This window comes from Equus przewalskii, chromosome 1 (assembly GCF_037783145.1).
Source record: "Equus przewalskii isolate Varuska chromosome 1, EquPr2, whole genome shotgun sequence".
Classification (NCBI taxonomy): Eukaryota; Metazoa; Chordata; class Mammalia; order Perissodactyla; family Equidae; genus Equus; species Equus przewalskii.
The window spans coordinates 46413041-46427773 of NC_091831.1; the positions used below are offsets into that span (position 1 = coordinate 46413041).

Consider the following 14733-nt stretch of genomic DNA (forward strand, 5'->3'; position numbering starts at 1 on the left):
TTATAACGAAAGTTTTGAAGGGAAACTGTTCCTCTTTGTGTCAGGGAAGAGGAGTGAAGTTACATGTTTTTGGTAAAGTCGTTGCCCCTCTCCAGGTCTGCTATTTCTCACCTGTTACAGAAAAGGATTGTGCTAAATGGATTCTATGCTTCCTTTGAATTGAGATATTTTTAAATTCTGTTCTATTTTTTATAATTTCTATTTCAACAATTTTATTGAAGAACAATAGACCTTACAATAAACTACATATTTTTAAGTACAAATTTAATGTTTTGACCTCTGTATAGATCTGTGGTACTATAACCACAATCAAGATATGGAACATATTCATCACCCACAAAAGTTTCCTCATGCCTCTTTGTAACTCCTCCTTCCTGCCCACCCTGCTCCCACATGGTCAGCTTCCTTTTACTATAGAATAGTGTGCATTTTCTAGATTTTTTTTTAAAAATAAAAATTTAGAGCATGTTCCTTTTCTCTGTTTGATTTCTTTAACTCTGAATAATTATTTTGAGAATCAACCACCTTTGTCATGTATCAATAGTGCATTCTTACTTATTGCTGAGGAGCATTTCATTCCATGAATGTAAAGTAGCAAGTTTATTCATATGTTGACAAACATATGGATTGTTTACAGTTTTGACAATTACGAATAATGCTGGAAACATTCATGTACAACTCTTTATATGTACATATACTTTCATTTCTCTTAGGTAAATATCCAGGAATGGAATGTTTAAATTTTTAAGGTGCTGCTGAACTATTTCCCAAAGTCATTGCAACATTCTATATTCCCATCTGCATTGCATGAGTGTTCCAGTTCATCAACGTGCTCACAAAAACTGAGTATAAGTCTTTCAATTTTAATGATTCTAATAAGTATGTATTTTATTGTGGTTTTAATTCAACTTTACTTAATAAGAATTACGTTGAGCTTCTTTTCATGTGCTCATTTGCCACCTATATATGCTCAGTTAAATGTCTGTTTAAATCTTTTGTAACTTTTAGTTTCTTTAGTATTTAGTGTTCATAATATATAATGGATACAAGTGCTATAACAAATATATGATTTTCAAACATTTTTCCTAGGCTAGTATATTCTGTGGCTTATATTTTCATTTGCTTAACAGTATCTTTGAAAGAGAAGATTATAATTTGGGTGAAGTCCAATTTACCAATTTGTTCTTTTGATCATGGTTTTGTTGTTAATTCTAAGAAATTTTTCCTTACTTAAGGCACAAAAGGCTTCTCCTTAGTCTTCTTTAAAAAATGTTTTACTTTAAGTTTTACATTTAGCTCTATGATCAACTTTGAGTTACTTTTTATATAAAGTATGAGAGATGCATTAAGGCTAATTTTTTGTTTGTTTATGAATTTTTCATAACCAATTTTTCCAGCACCATTTGTTGAAAGACTAATTCTTTCCACCCTGAGTTGCCTTTAAACTTTTGGCAAACATCAGTTGCCCATATATATGTGAGTCTATTTCTGGACTCTATTCTGTTGTATTGATCTATTTGTCTATCTTTATGCTAGTTCCACATTGCCTTGATTATTTATAATAAATCTTAAGGTCAGGTGGTGTTAGTCCTCCGACTTTGTTCTTTTTTATCTAAAATGTTTTGCTTGTCTAAATCTTTTGAATTTCCGTTGGAATTATAGAATCAGTTTGTAGATTTCTACCGTAAAAAGCATGATGGCCTTTTTGAAGAGATTGAATTTATTCAATATGGGAAAACAGATATCTTCACAATATTTAATTTTCCAATCTATGAACAGGGACTCCACTTCTTTAAACCATCTTTAAATTCTTTCAGTAATAATTTGCACTCGCATTGTCTGTTTCTTTTACATCTTTTGTTAGTTAAACCTAAAGAATTCATATTATTGGTGCTACTCTACATGGAGTCTTTTTTTAATTTTAATTTTTAAATAAGTTGTTACTAGTATATAGCTATGCAATTGAGAAGAGTATAGGAATCCTGTATCTTATAACCGCACTAAACTCATTAATTCCAGTAACTTTAATGTAGTTCTATTGTAATTGCCATATGGATGATCATTTCATGAGAAGTCAGTTTTACTTCTTTCTTTTCAATATGGATTCCTTTTATTTCTCATTATTTCCTTATTGCATTGGCTAGAACATCCAGGGCAATATTGACTAGAAGTGGCAAGAGCAGATATTTTTGTCTTCTTTCTGATCTTTGGGGGAAATAATTCAGTCTTCTACCATTAAATATATCAGTTGTCAGTTTATTTTTTGGTGTCCATTATCAATTTGAAGAACTTCCATTCTATTCCTACTTTCCTGAGAATTTTTTCCTATCAGTAATGGACTTTGGATTTTATCTAATTATTTTTTGGAGCTAATTGAGATGATTGGATGAAATTCTTTTTGGGGCGGGGGGGTTGCTGTAGGATGAATTACATTAATTTACACTTAATTGCTTAGCAATCTTGCATTAATTGAATAAATCTCACTTGATTATAATGCATTATTCCTTTTATATACTGTTGGATATGATTAAACGACATTTTGTTTTGATCTTTTGATGTTACAATGGTATATTGGTATATAAATCTCTCACATGTACTGTCTTTGGTTTTGGTATCAAGGTAACGCTAGTCTCATAAAATTAATTGGCAAGTGTTCTCTTCTTTTCAGTTTTCCAGAAGTTTTTGTAGAACTGGTATTTCTTTTTCTTTTTATGTTTGATAGAATTTATTAATAAGACCATCTGTGCCAAGAGTTTGTTTGTGGAAAGATATCTTTACTATAAATGCAAAATCCACCAGTATATTTTCTAGTGGTGTCCTCTTCCTCGCTCATTCCTGATGTCAGTTAAATGTGTCTTCTCTGTTTTCCTGATCAGACTGGTTAAAGGTTTATCAATTTTATGTATCTTCTCAAATAATCAACATTTTATTTCATTAATTTTCACTACTATTTTTCTGTCATAATAGACTTCTCTTTTGGTTTTCATTATTTATACTTATGTTGGCTTTAGTTTGCTCATCTTTTTCTAGTTTCTTAGAGGTAGAATCTAAAATTATTGATTTGAGACCCTTCTTTCCTAGTATTGATATTTAGCACTAAAATGTTCCCCCACAGTATCACTTTAGCAGCATCATACACATTTTGATCTGCCATGTCTTCATTTTCATTAAGTTCAAATTTTTCTATTTATTTCTAATTTTAAATATTTTCTAATTTATCCTTTGATTTTTTTCAGTGAACAATGAGTTATTTAGATTTGTGTTAATTCCCAAATTTGGGAGATCTTCCAGAGACTTTTCAGTTATTGATTTCTAACTTGGTTCCACTGTTTAATGGATGGATACTTTTTATGGGCTTAAATCTTTTTAATTTTGTAGAAGCTTGTTTTAGGGCACAGAAAATTGTCTATCTTGACAAATGTTCTGTGTGTACTTACAATGCAGTTATAATCAGGGTTTTGATGTGATTGATAATTCTATCATATGCATCAGTTTTGATTAATTTTCTCTTTTTATGAGTTTGCTTTCCTCCTTCCTTGCAGCATTGCCATCTTTAATAGGATGCCCATCATTGGGTATTTGATCTCATTGGTTGCTGAATATTTTTCAATTCCTACAGATATTCATAATCTTTGTTCTTGAACATAGTTACACTAGTTTTTCTTTTGAATCTTGCTTCTAAGATTTATTAGGCAAGGCTAGAGTTGTTCTCTGTCTAGGGTTCTCCACTACTAAGGCGAGACCCTTCTTCATACACTACCCAATGCCTTGTGAATCCTGAGATTTTCTCGTCTAACAGTTGGGAACCAGCACTATTCCAAGTCCTGCATCTCTGGGGCTTTTTACTCCCGTTCCTTTTCGGTGTTTCTTTCCACAGTGGGACTCTAGTTTCATTTAATGAACATGTTAATCAGTACTTAGCTAAACACTTGAGAGGGTTTCTGAAGATCTCCAGAACTCTATCTTTATACATCTTTCTCCTCTCAGTTACTTTGCTGTCCAAACTCTACTTGCCTTGTTCTCCGCATGCTCTTGGCTCTGATTTTTTAACTCAAGGAGTCCACCTGGATTTGCTGGGTTCCTCCTCCTTTTCCCTTGGCTGAGAAACCCTCTGATGGCAACTAGCTGGGTAAATTTAGGGTTTACCTCATTTGTTTATGATTCAGCTTGGTAACAATAATGCTCACTCCATTTGTTTCTCATCTCTCATCTCTGAGGAAACACTCTCTTGTTACCTGATAGACAGCATCTTGAGAAATATCAGTTCATATACCTTATGCATTTGTTTGGGCAGCCCAGTAAATTCAGTCTCTAATATTCTATCTTGCCCAGAAGTGAAAGTTGTACATTTTATTTGTCAATGCTTTGCTGTTCAGATAAACTTTTGAAATGATTCCATTTAAAGTGTGAGAGAAACTTCATTTTAAAAATATTTTGGATCAGCAGCTTCCCTTACTCCATTGTATTACTAAGGGAGAGGAAGAGGTAATTATTCTAATGAGTTAATATTTTTTCTATTTCCCAGAACTCAATGGTAATTAATCTTGCAATGAGTATATAAGAAATCATGTATTTTATAAGTATTTGGTGGAATTATACAATCAGGTTCATTCTTGATAGTCTGCCAAATTACAAAAATATTTTTTGTGTTTCCTGCCTGAGCATATTTTCACATAGCCTGCAAACTTCCTAAAAGCAATTATTGAATGTTAATTATATTCAATTAAAGTACAATTATCTGTTTTAAATTAGAATAACTTATATTAAAATAATATATGGATAAAGGTTTTTAATTGCTTATTGACTTTTTGTCTAAGTGTATTATTGCTAGAACAATTACTAGTATTCAAATATGGGCAAATACAGTTTAATATACCAAATGGATTCAGATATTAAAGCTATTAACAATAATCTAATTATTTCCTTTGGAAACTTTTAAAATCACATTTAAGTAAATGAAGTTTATCTTTTCCAAAGTTGTATTAATTGAATAGTTTCATTATTGCATCTTACTGGATATTATGACTAGTCTTTTGAGAAAGTCAGTGCAATTTTTGGTAACGTGAAACAACAAACCAAAGGAAAAGTGGAACATCTTTATTTCATGAAGGTTTATTGATATTGTTGCTGTTTTTCTTATCTATATGATTTGCCAGAAGACTCAGCCAAATAGCTGTCTCAACCAAAACGTGAAAAATGCAAACAAATCCAGCTTCAGTAAGAAAACTGAGATTTCACGAACATTTTACTTCTCCTTTTTCCTTCCTATGGAAGGTGATTAGGTCATCTCTAAGAGCTTGAAAGAAGCATGTGGACTATTAATGAGCCTTAGTAGAGTGGAAAAAAACCACGTAAACAAATTCCTATACTGTCTGATAGTAGAGAGAAAATAAATTTTAAAAATATTAAACTCCTTGCATTTCAGTTTAGATTAGATTTCTATCCCTTTGGCTAATAACTTAAGCAGATATTGAAGCTTGGGTTTTAGTTGGTAACTTGGACTCATATTTGCCTACTGAATACTATGCAACTTGAATTTAAAGCATCTAAAACTCTTTAACTCTTTAAAAATCAAGGTAATGGGACTCTGTTTTAAAAAAAAAACTTTGACATTAAAAAATTAAACAGAAATGAAAATTAGAGAATGTACCATCAGATTCTCAGAGTTCAGACCTTAACTGTAGTTGTGCCTATTTGTTCCTTTCTTACATATAGATCACATTTGTCTTATGATATTTATGCTGTAATTAACTCAAAAACATATAGTTGTTTAAAAAGTCTTGCCTGAAAAGGAAACAATTTTGTCACAAGAATAATATAATTTAATAAATTCATTGAAAAATTGTTTTCTGATGTTCTATATAATTTCACATACTACATTTTTAAATAATTCTACTGTTTCCTATGAATATTTTAACATGTATATCTAATATATTTATTTAAAAGTATCTTAAAACTACACATCTAAATATTTGCATCTCTCTTCATATATATTTTCTCTTTATTATCTTTAATAAAAATAGCTGCCATCTAATAAGTGACTAATCTATGTCAGAAGATTTTATCTTTTCCTCGGTTAACCTTCACAAGTAAACATTTTACAGAAGAAGAAACAGGCTTAGAATAAGAATCTGCTTTCATCATATAGCTTGTACGAATCATATCTCAATTCATTTTTGTCTAAGCCTCAAGTTTTCTTGGCCAAATCAAAGAGATTGTTTTATATATTTTATATATTATATATTTTATATATTTTGTTCCCTAATAAGAAAGTACTGAATGCCCACTACTGTTTTTTTGTTCAATTTAACTTGACCCAAACTTATTTGTCTATAATCCAGTTTCTTGATGGTTGCCCTTGTTGCCCTAACACCTATTAACCTCACAATGAATTAGCATCCTCCGGCCTGCCCTGTGACTGAGTGGTTAAGGTCACGCGCTTCACTTGGGCGGCCCAGGGTTTCGCCGGTTCGGATCCTGGGTGAGGACATGGCACCACTCATCAGGCCACACTGAGGCGGCGTCCCACATACCACAACCAGAGGCACTCACAACTAGAATATACAACTATGTACTAGAGGGTTTGGGGAGAAGAAGAAGAAGAAAAAAAAAGATTGACAACAGTTGTTAGCTCAGGTGCGAATCTTTAAAGAAAAGAATTAGCATTCTCTTATTCCTTTAACAATTTGGAAATATAAATCTTATTAAAGCTACATTATGGCAAATATAACCTTTGTGTTGTTACTTTTGGAGAAGCTGCTGTAGACAAATTTACTTTAAATATTTAGACATTCATCTAAAACTTCAAAATGTTCAATAGTATAAAGCTAAGTTCAAAGAAAATATGATTTCTTTCAAAAATATATTGTGTATTTGAAGATAAAACTTTTCCTATTGATTGTCTTAGTCCTAACATTTCTTAGTCCCATACACACCATGGGACATCAATTATACATTGTCAAATCCTAAACTGTGAAGGATCTGATACGTTATACAACTTATAAATTAACAAATCAGTTTGCCACTGTTGTCAGACTAAGTAGTCAGTTAAATTTAAGACACTTGCGACAGTTTGGGGGCACAGCACCAGAGTATTTTCTGACTGGAGAAAGGCTCCACAGGGAGTTCTGAAAAACAAAGATTATCAATACAATTGGCCCCCACACCTCGTGGGGTCTAAGGTGTTATTTTCCCAGGAATGGGGTTTTTTGCTCTTTCTCCAATGTCACAAAATCAATATATTTCACTTCAGTAGTAATAATTTTTAATTTTTTTCCCAATCTTCCCCTTCTTGCAGAAGACCGTTGTCCAGAAGGGTTGGATACAAGAGGAACAAAACACTTTCATAAAAGTTGACCAGGTTTAGTTCCAAATCCCCTAGGCAATCTTTCAACCAGGCTGACTGAGTTGCTGGTGGGATAAAGAATGACACGTTATACCCAGGAATGATCACAGCAAAATTTTCAAAATATGTCTATGTAATCCCCCAGCCTTTCTCTCACGATCATTACCTAGGAAGCAGCCTAGTAAAGAAGGGACAGCTGCATTTAATAAACAAACTGCCTTACTAAGGTGTGTGGACCAGGCAAAGTTGAGAGAAGTAGAGTTAGACTATCAGATCACCGTTGAGCAGCTTCTGCCATAAAAAGCAGAGATTGTCAACCTGCGACTAGTTTGGAAAGCCAAACATATAACATAAGTTTGCTTTAAGGGATACACCAGTATATCCAGAGCTCACAAAGCACTAACTGGAGAAAAGCCAACAGTGGTGAGACACCACAGATGCAGTCCTTCTGTCAGGAGTAGACACGGACCATGCCACTGGCAGCAGTGGTAGCCTCCACATAAGAAACAACATACTTCCCTCTGAGCCAGTCTATGATGGTGAACAGGTTACCTTGTCCAGTACGGTGACAATTCATGCAATGAGAGTGGCAATCCAGGTGTTGCTGTCACAATTAGTAGCAAGATTCCAGTGAGTTTCATCAGAGAGTGAGTGTTTTTATACATTTTTTTTTTCTTTGAGGAAGATTAGCCCTGAGCCAACTGCTGCCAATCTTCCTTTTTACACTGAGGAAGACTGGCCCTGAGCTAACATCCATGCCCATCGTCCTCTACTTTATATGTGGTACGCCTACCACAGCATCGCTTCCCAAGCGGTGCCATGTTTACACCCAGGATCTGAACCAGCGGACCACGGGCCACCGAGAAGCAGAAAGTGCTCACTTAATTGCTGCGCCACCAGGCCAGCCCTGAGTTTTTTTCATATTGATGGAGCATCATTTCCCAACACACAAGTAACTGTATTATAATTGCCCTTTATAACTCACAGAAACATAAATCCACTTGGCTTATTAACAAACCATGGCTTATTAACAAACCATCTTGCTAAACCCCAGCTGAGCATCAGCACAAATAAGGTAATAGAACATTTTCACCCTTTCTTTAATTCATTAAATTATAAAGAAAACAGAAAAGCCACATTTCTTCCAGACATGAGTAAGGTCACATAAGAGCCTTTAGAAACTATTGACTCAATAAAAGCAGTAATTGCTGAATTCAAAATAACTTATGAAAAAGCCTTAAGTTCTGGACCCGAGGAAAATATAACGTAAGAAATTTGTTTCGGAGCACATACCAGCCGAGTTATACCCTGTTCTAGTATTTCTTTGGTACTTTGTTTAAGTTCCAAGTTCCCCCATGCTATCACCAATAACCAGGTAGACAATGTAGAGTTGCCAGACATTATTAGTAAGACACAGAGTTTCTATTATTTTCCTCATTTCCTGCTCAAATCACCATTCTCTAAGTCACTACTCAATACTCTTTATGTACTATTCCACCAGTGTCATTTAATGTGATGATACAATAAGTTAAATCACTCTCTTATTTCAATGAAAGCTAGTCAATCCATTACTTGAGTAGCTTGAGAAGTTAAGAGGAAAAGGTGAAACAAACAAAATGGGACTAGTCGCTCTTATCTTGGCCCTGCTGCTCATTCGCTGGGTAATCTTGGATAAGTGATTAAGTCATCCTGAACTTCAATTTCTTTATCTAAAAATGGGAATAATAATTATTTTCTTGTAAACTGCTTACAATTATTTTTGATAAACATGAAATGACAATGTGAAAGATATATGTAAACAGTGAAACACCAAGTAAATAGGTATTTCTGGGCTTCTGGAGAAGAAATTTCTATTTGAGAAAGAAGATAGGCAAAAATTTCTCACCCTTATCTTTTCAGGGTTGTCTTCCAAAGATGCAATGTATCCTCAGGTTCCCCCATGATGCCAATAGTGTCCACCAATGACTTATTTGTCCTGTAGTATTATCTGCTGTTAAGAGGGTGGTTAAGGAAGTTAGAATTATTTTTTCTCACTGTAGAATTTATTTTCTCCCGCAGTCATTATTATTAAGGTGTCAAGTACTATACTAAGTGATATGAAGCCCTAATCTTATTAATTTCGTATTGCTTTAATCATATATTGTAGTGATTACTATCATTCATATTTTATGAATGAGAAAACTGAGGCATGGATGGATTCAATCATTTATATCAGGGCACATGGCTGATAATGTGGAGCAGGTTTTGAATCCAAACACCAAATGCCAAGTTTAAGCCCTTAAAATTGACATATTGTTTCACATTTTCCAAGATAATCACTGATATTTAGTAAGTCTTGTTCCAAATTATGTATCTATGATTGTCAGGAGTAAGAAGTTCAATAAAAATACTCTCAAAAAAGACATCTTCAACTTTGAAGTATATAATACAGTACTATTGACTATAATCACAACGCTGTCATTAGATCTTCAGGACTTCTTCGTCCTCTAACTGCAAACTTGTACCGTTGGACCAACTTCTCTTCATATATATATGCCACATCTTCATCCACTCATCCGTTGATGGACACTTAAGGTTGTTGCCATATCTTGGCTATTGTGAATAATGCTGTGGTAAACATGGGAGTGAAGATTACCTTTTCAATACCCTGTTTGCATTTCCTTCGGATATAAACTCAGAGGTGGGATTGCTGGAATACGTGGCAATTCTATTTTTAATTTTTTGAGGAACCTGTATACTGTTTTCCAAAGGGGCTGAACCAATTTACCTTCCAGCCAACAGTGCACGGGGTTCCCTTTTCTCTACATCCATGTCAACACTTGTTATCTCTTGTCTTTTTAATAATAGCCATTCTAACAGGTGTGAGGTAATATCTCATTGTGGGTTTGATTTGCAGGTCCCTGATGATGAGTGACGTTGAACATCTTATTTACTTTTTGGCCAATTGTATGTCTTCTTTGGAAAAATGTCTATTCAGTTCCTCTGCCCATTTTTTAATCAGATTTTTTACCCATTTTTTGCTATTGAGTTGTATAAGTACTTTACATATTTTGGATATTAAACCCTTATTAGATATATGATTTGCAAATATTGTCTCCCATTCCAACTACCTTTTTATTTTGTTGATGTTTTCCTCTGCCATGCAGAAGCTTTTTAGTTTGATGTAGTCCCACTTGTTGATTTTTGCTTGTGATTTTGGTGTCATAGCCAGGAAATTGCTGCCAAGACCAATGTCAGAGGAGCCTTTTCCCTGTGTTTTCTTCTACGAGTTTTTATGGTTTCAGGTCTTACATTTAAGTCTTTAATCCCTTTCAAGTTAATTTTCATGAGTGTTGTAAGATAAGGGCTAAGAGACAAGATTTTAAATGTTCTCATCTCAAAAAGAAATGATAATTATGTGACATGGAGCTTTTAGCTAACGCTATAGTGGTAATCATATTGCAATATAAAAGTGTATCAAATCAACACTTTGTACACCTTAAACTTACACAGTGTTATACGTCAATTATATCTCAATAAAAAAAGACATCATCAACTCATTAATATTACCTCATTTCTCAGATGTAGGGCCTCAGTTTTTCCTTTTGTAATATCAGTTCCTTAGTAATTGATACTAACCTCTGGTAGAGTTAACACTATGTATTTTAATAGCAACAGTAGATCAAAATCACTGACTGTTTTTGAAATAACTGGAAATAAGTTAAATTTAAATTTTAGATGTCCATCGCTATCACAAATGAGAGATACATTTATCTTAATTATGAAGCCTAATAAACAATTCTAAGTGGGAAATCTATCCAGCAGTGTGTTTCTAAAATAATTGGTCACAAGAGCTTACTTGAGCTGACTAAAAGTCAACATTACCTTATTGGAATAATTTTGGTTCTGTTTCCATAGTAATAGTTTTTCACACAAGATAATACCATAAATATCCAATAGCTTTTAATTTTTGTTGCATACAACCACAGTGTTGCCTTATGAACAAATCATGTGTCTGAAATACTTGAGCTTTTGAGTAAAGATGAAAGCACCATTCTATTTCATCATATCTATCATTCTGTTCTGGAATATAATCACTATATAGAGTCACATACAGTTAATTCTTTTTTTTTTCTTGATGTTGTTTTTATCTGAAATTTAATAAGCATCATTAGGAAACAAATATTCTACAGAAATGGGTATTGAAGACCAGGTCAATTATGCAAGTATAAATGCAACACAGATAAGATGTAAATAGATTGAAACATATCACAAATAGCGGTATGGTTGAAAAGAAAGAGATTTAGTGTGGACAAACTCAACATGAGTCATACTGAAGGATAAAACCTTTTCACTACTCTTCCCAGTTTTAATGGAAGTATTCTCTCATAAACAAAGAAAGGGAGACTTTCAGTTTGTATTAGTAAATCTCCCTCTTGAGTGTGATGTTCATTTCTAGCTTCTGTTCTTAGACAAACTGAAGAAAGGTAACTAAAAGAGTTAATGGTCTGACTATCTTAAAACAACTCAAATGTTAAGACAACCTCAAGATGTGTAGCCTGTGGGCTAGAAGATACAACAATGGATTTGAAGAACATGAGTGTTTTCAAATTATGGGAGAAATTACTCTGTGCCTTTTGGGAACAGAAATGGACTTCAATAGTTATATGAAGTCATATGGAAGCAATTTTTGACACCAAAAAAAAACCCCACCTGATTCTTATTTTCTTTTTATATAAGCACTTTACTAGCTCATTTATATATATTATGACATTTAATACTCCAACAGTTACATAAATATATATCATATTTTTATAGAAAAGAAAGTTGTAGTTCAGAGAGGGTAGGTAACTTGCCAAAAGTCATACAGCATCTAATTATTGAAATCGACTCTGAACTAGCTATGCTATGTTTATTTCACTGTACTAAGCTACCTCCTTATAGATTCTTTTATACTAAGAAAAATGTTATCTGGATAATATCTTTTTGCTGTTAGGTCTATAAGAAAAATCAAAAGTATTTTGGATTGCTTCAGTTTTCAATAAAATTCCTTCTGCACCTAATTTTAGTTACTTGAAAATATCTCCAAAGTATACATATTCTTATAGCAAAATTTAAGATTTTTTTTTTAAATCCTCAAATTTCCTAAAAATATGTAGGGTTCCATCTTTGGAAAGAGATGAATTAAAAGACTAGTTGAAGGGCTGACCCTGTGGCCTAGTGGTTAAATTGGGTGCGCTCTACTTCAGCTACCCAGGTTTAGTTCCTGGGCATGGACCTACACCATTTACTGGTGGGCATGCTGTGGCAGTGACCCACATACAAATTAGAGGAACACTGGTATAGATGTTAGCTCAGGGTGAATCTCACTCTGCAAGAAAAAAAAAAAATTGTCGAAGTCCATTAGACACTCTGTGCTTCTACACTAGGTAGTATATTTCTTTATGTCCACATGATGATGAATTAAGTCAAGGAATAACTATTTAGTCCTATTGCTGAATATAATGAATTTATATTTATTTCTATTATGTTGGTTCTTTAAGTAGATGGCTTACAATGTAATGCATCTTGTTTTCAAATTCTCTAGGTTACAAAGTCTGAGTTTATTCCTTTGCCTACCGTAATTCAGAGTCTTCAGTGTAATCGTAGGGATTGACTACAGTGGTTTACAGAAAGTCTGTATTTGCTCGAATACACAAGCAAAGAAAAAACAGTCCATACCCAATAGAACACACATCAGTGGCTATTCCTCAAGTCTCTGATTCTTTTCTTAAATTAATTGTTATATGCCTTATAATGTGTGTGTGTGTGTGTGTGTGTGTGTATGTATAACACAGGGTCAAGAAAGTAAAAGAAATATAGGATTAGGACTGTTTTGGTCAAAGAAGAGGATCTGAGTCAGTTTTAGGAAACCATATTCATTATGCAGTTGTTATTGTTGGTTGACTAATGGGATCAACTTTAATTGGCTGGTTCTTTGTAAAAGGGTAGCTAGCTTTGCAAACAATGATTATATTTCAAACATGTGACTTTCTAAATACCAGCTTCAACTTTGTAGTTTAGAATGAGCTCAAATTGCTAATTCAACAATTTACATGAGTGAGGAGAGAAGAGTCTACTATAAAACCTCTATTGCAATTCCAACTAAAATAATGACTTTGCTATGAAAGCATATTGATTAAATCGTGTGATAGAGCATCCCTGCATAGCTCCGATCTAAAATGTCTTGAAAACAACTGAACTACAAGTAAACTAATTCAATGACATACGAATAGAGACAGAATACGTATGCACATTGGTCTTGCTTTTGAAATGCAAAGCTCTTTACCCTACTAGCACACTTTTAAGTAATGTACATTCTGAGCACTTGTCTGCTTGATACCTCAAGGGACCAGGTACTTCAGGGAACAAAATATGCTGCATAATCTGTATGAAAGAAAGCCATGTGTTCCAGAAATCCTGCCTGTTACATAAATTAAGCCACAATTTATCTTTGATTTGTGAATATATAATACCCATATTTAGAATTATGAATCCAACAGGTTGTATTATGCAAATGGAAACTTATACATCACTTTTAACTGTCAAAGACATTAGGTTAGTGCTTACCCTGATGGTTGACTATCAGGTCCATAATTTTACTGGCAAAAAAAAATAAAAACAGCTATTTTCATACAAAAAACTGCAGTCATCAAGAATAAATTAATAAAAGCCATTATAATACAAAAAAGCTTTTTGTATTTATGTCAGTTTATGCTATCCCTAAATGTGAATGCACAGCAAATAGCGAAACAACTTGTTATAATAACTATGAGAATATACTTACATGGTCAAAAACATCCTTGAGGGGCCAGCCCAGTGGCACAGCGGTTAAGCGCGCACATTCCGCTTTGGCCGCCCGAGTTCACCAGTTTGGATCCCGGGTGCATACATGGCACCGCTTGGCAAACCATGCTGTGGCAAGTGTCCCACGTATAAAGTGGAGGAAGATGGGCACGGATGTTAGCTCAGGGCCAGTCTTCCTCAGCAGAAAGAGGAGACTTAGCAGCAGATGTTAGCTCAGGGCTAATCTTCCTTAAAAAGAAAAAAAAGAAAATTCCTTGGAAAATCATTGATTGTGGTAGGCAGAATTCTAAAGTGGCTGCCATAATGTCTACCCCTTGGTATTTCTCCCTTGGTTATATTATATCACATGGCAAAAGGATTTTCCAGAAATAACTAAGGTCACTTATTAGTTAATCTTAAAATAGAGAGATTCCCTGGGTAGGGTTAACCTAACCACATGACCCCTTCTTAGCACAGGGTTTTCTCTTGCTGGCCTCAGAGAAACCAGGTCCTCAACCAGAAATGATGTAATGCATCTTGTTTTCAAATTCTCTAGGTTACAAAGTCTGAGTTTATTCCTTTGC

The 14733-nt window shown here is 33.8% G+C and overlaps 1 long non-coding RNA gene across 1 annotated transcript in view; it reads right to left on the reverse strand.

Moving 5' to 3' along the window:
- The window catches only part of LOC139082025 (uncharacterized), a 139918-nt gene extending 125520 nt beyond the window's left edge, over positions 1–14398 (reverse strand). The window contains exons 1-2 of the long non-coding RNA XR_011537680.1: positions 14151–14398; positions 9231–9335 (exon numbers count right to left, since the gene is read on the reverse strand). This is a non-coding gene — a long non-coding RNA (uncharacterized lncRNA). The remainder of the gene's footprint in view (positions 1–9230; positions 9336–14150) is intronic.
- Between the last annotated feature and the right edge of the window lie 335 nt (positions 14399–14733).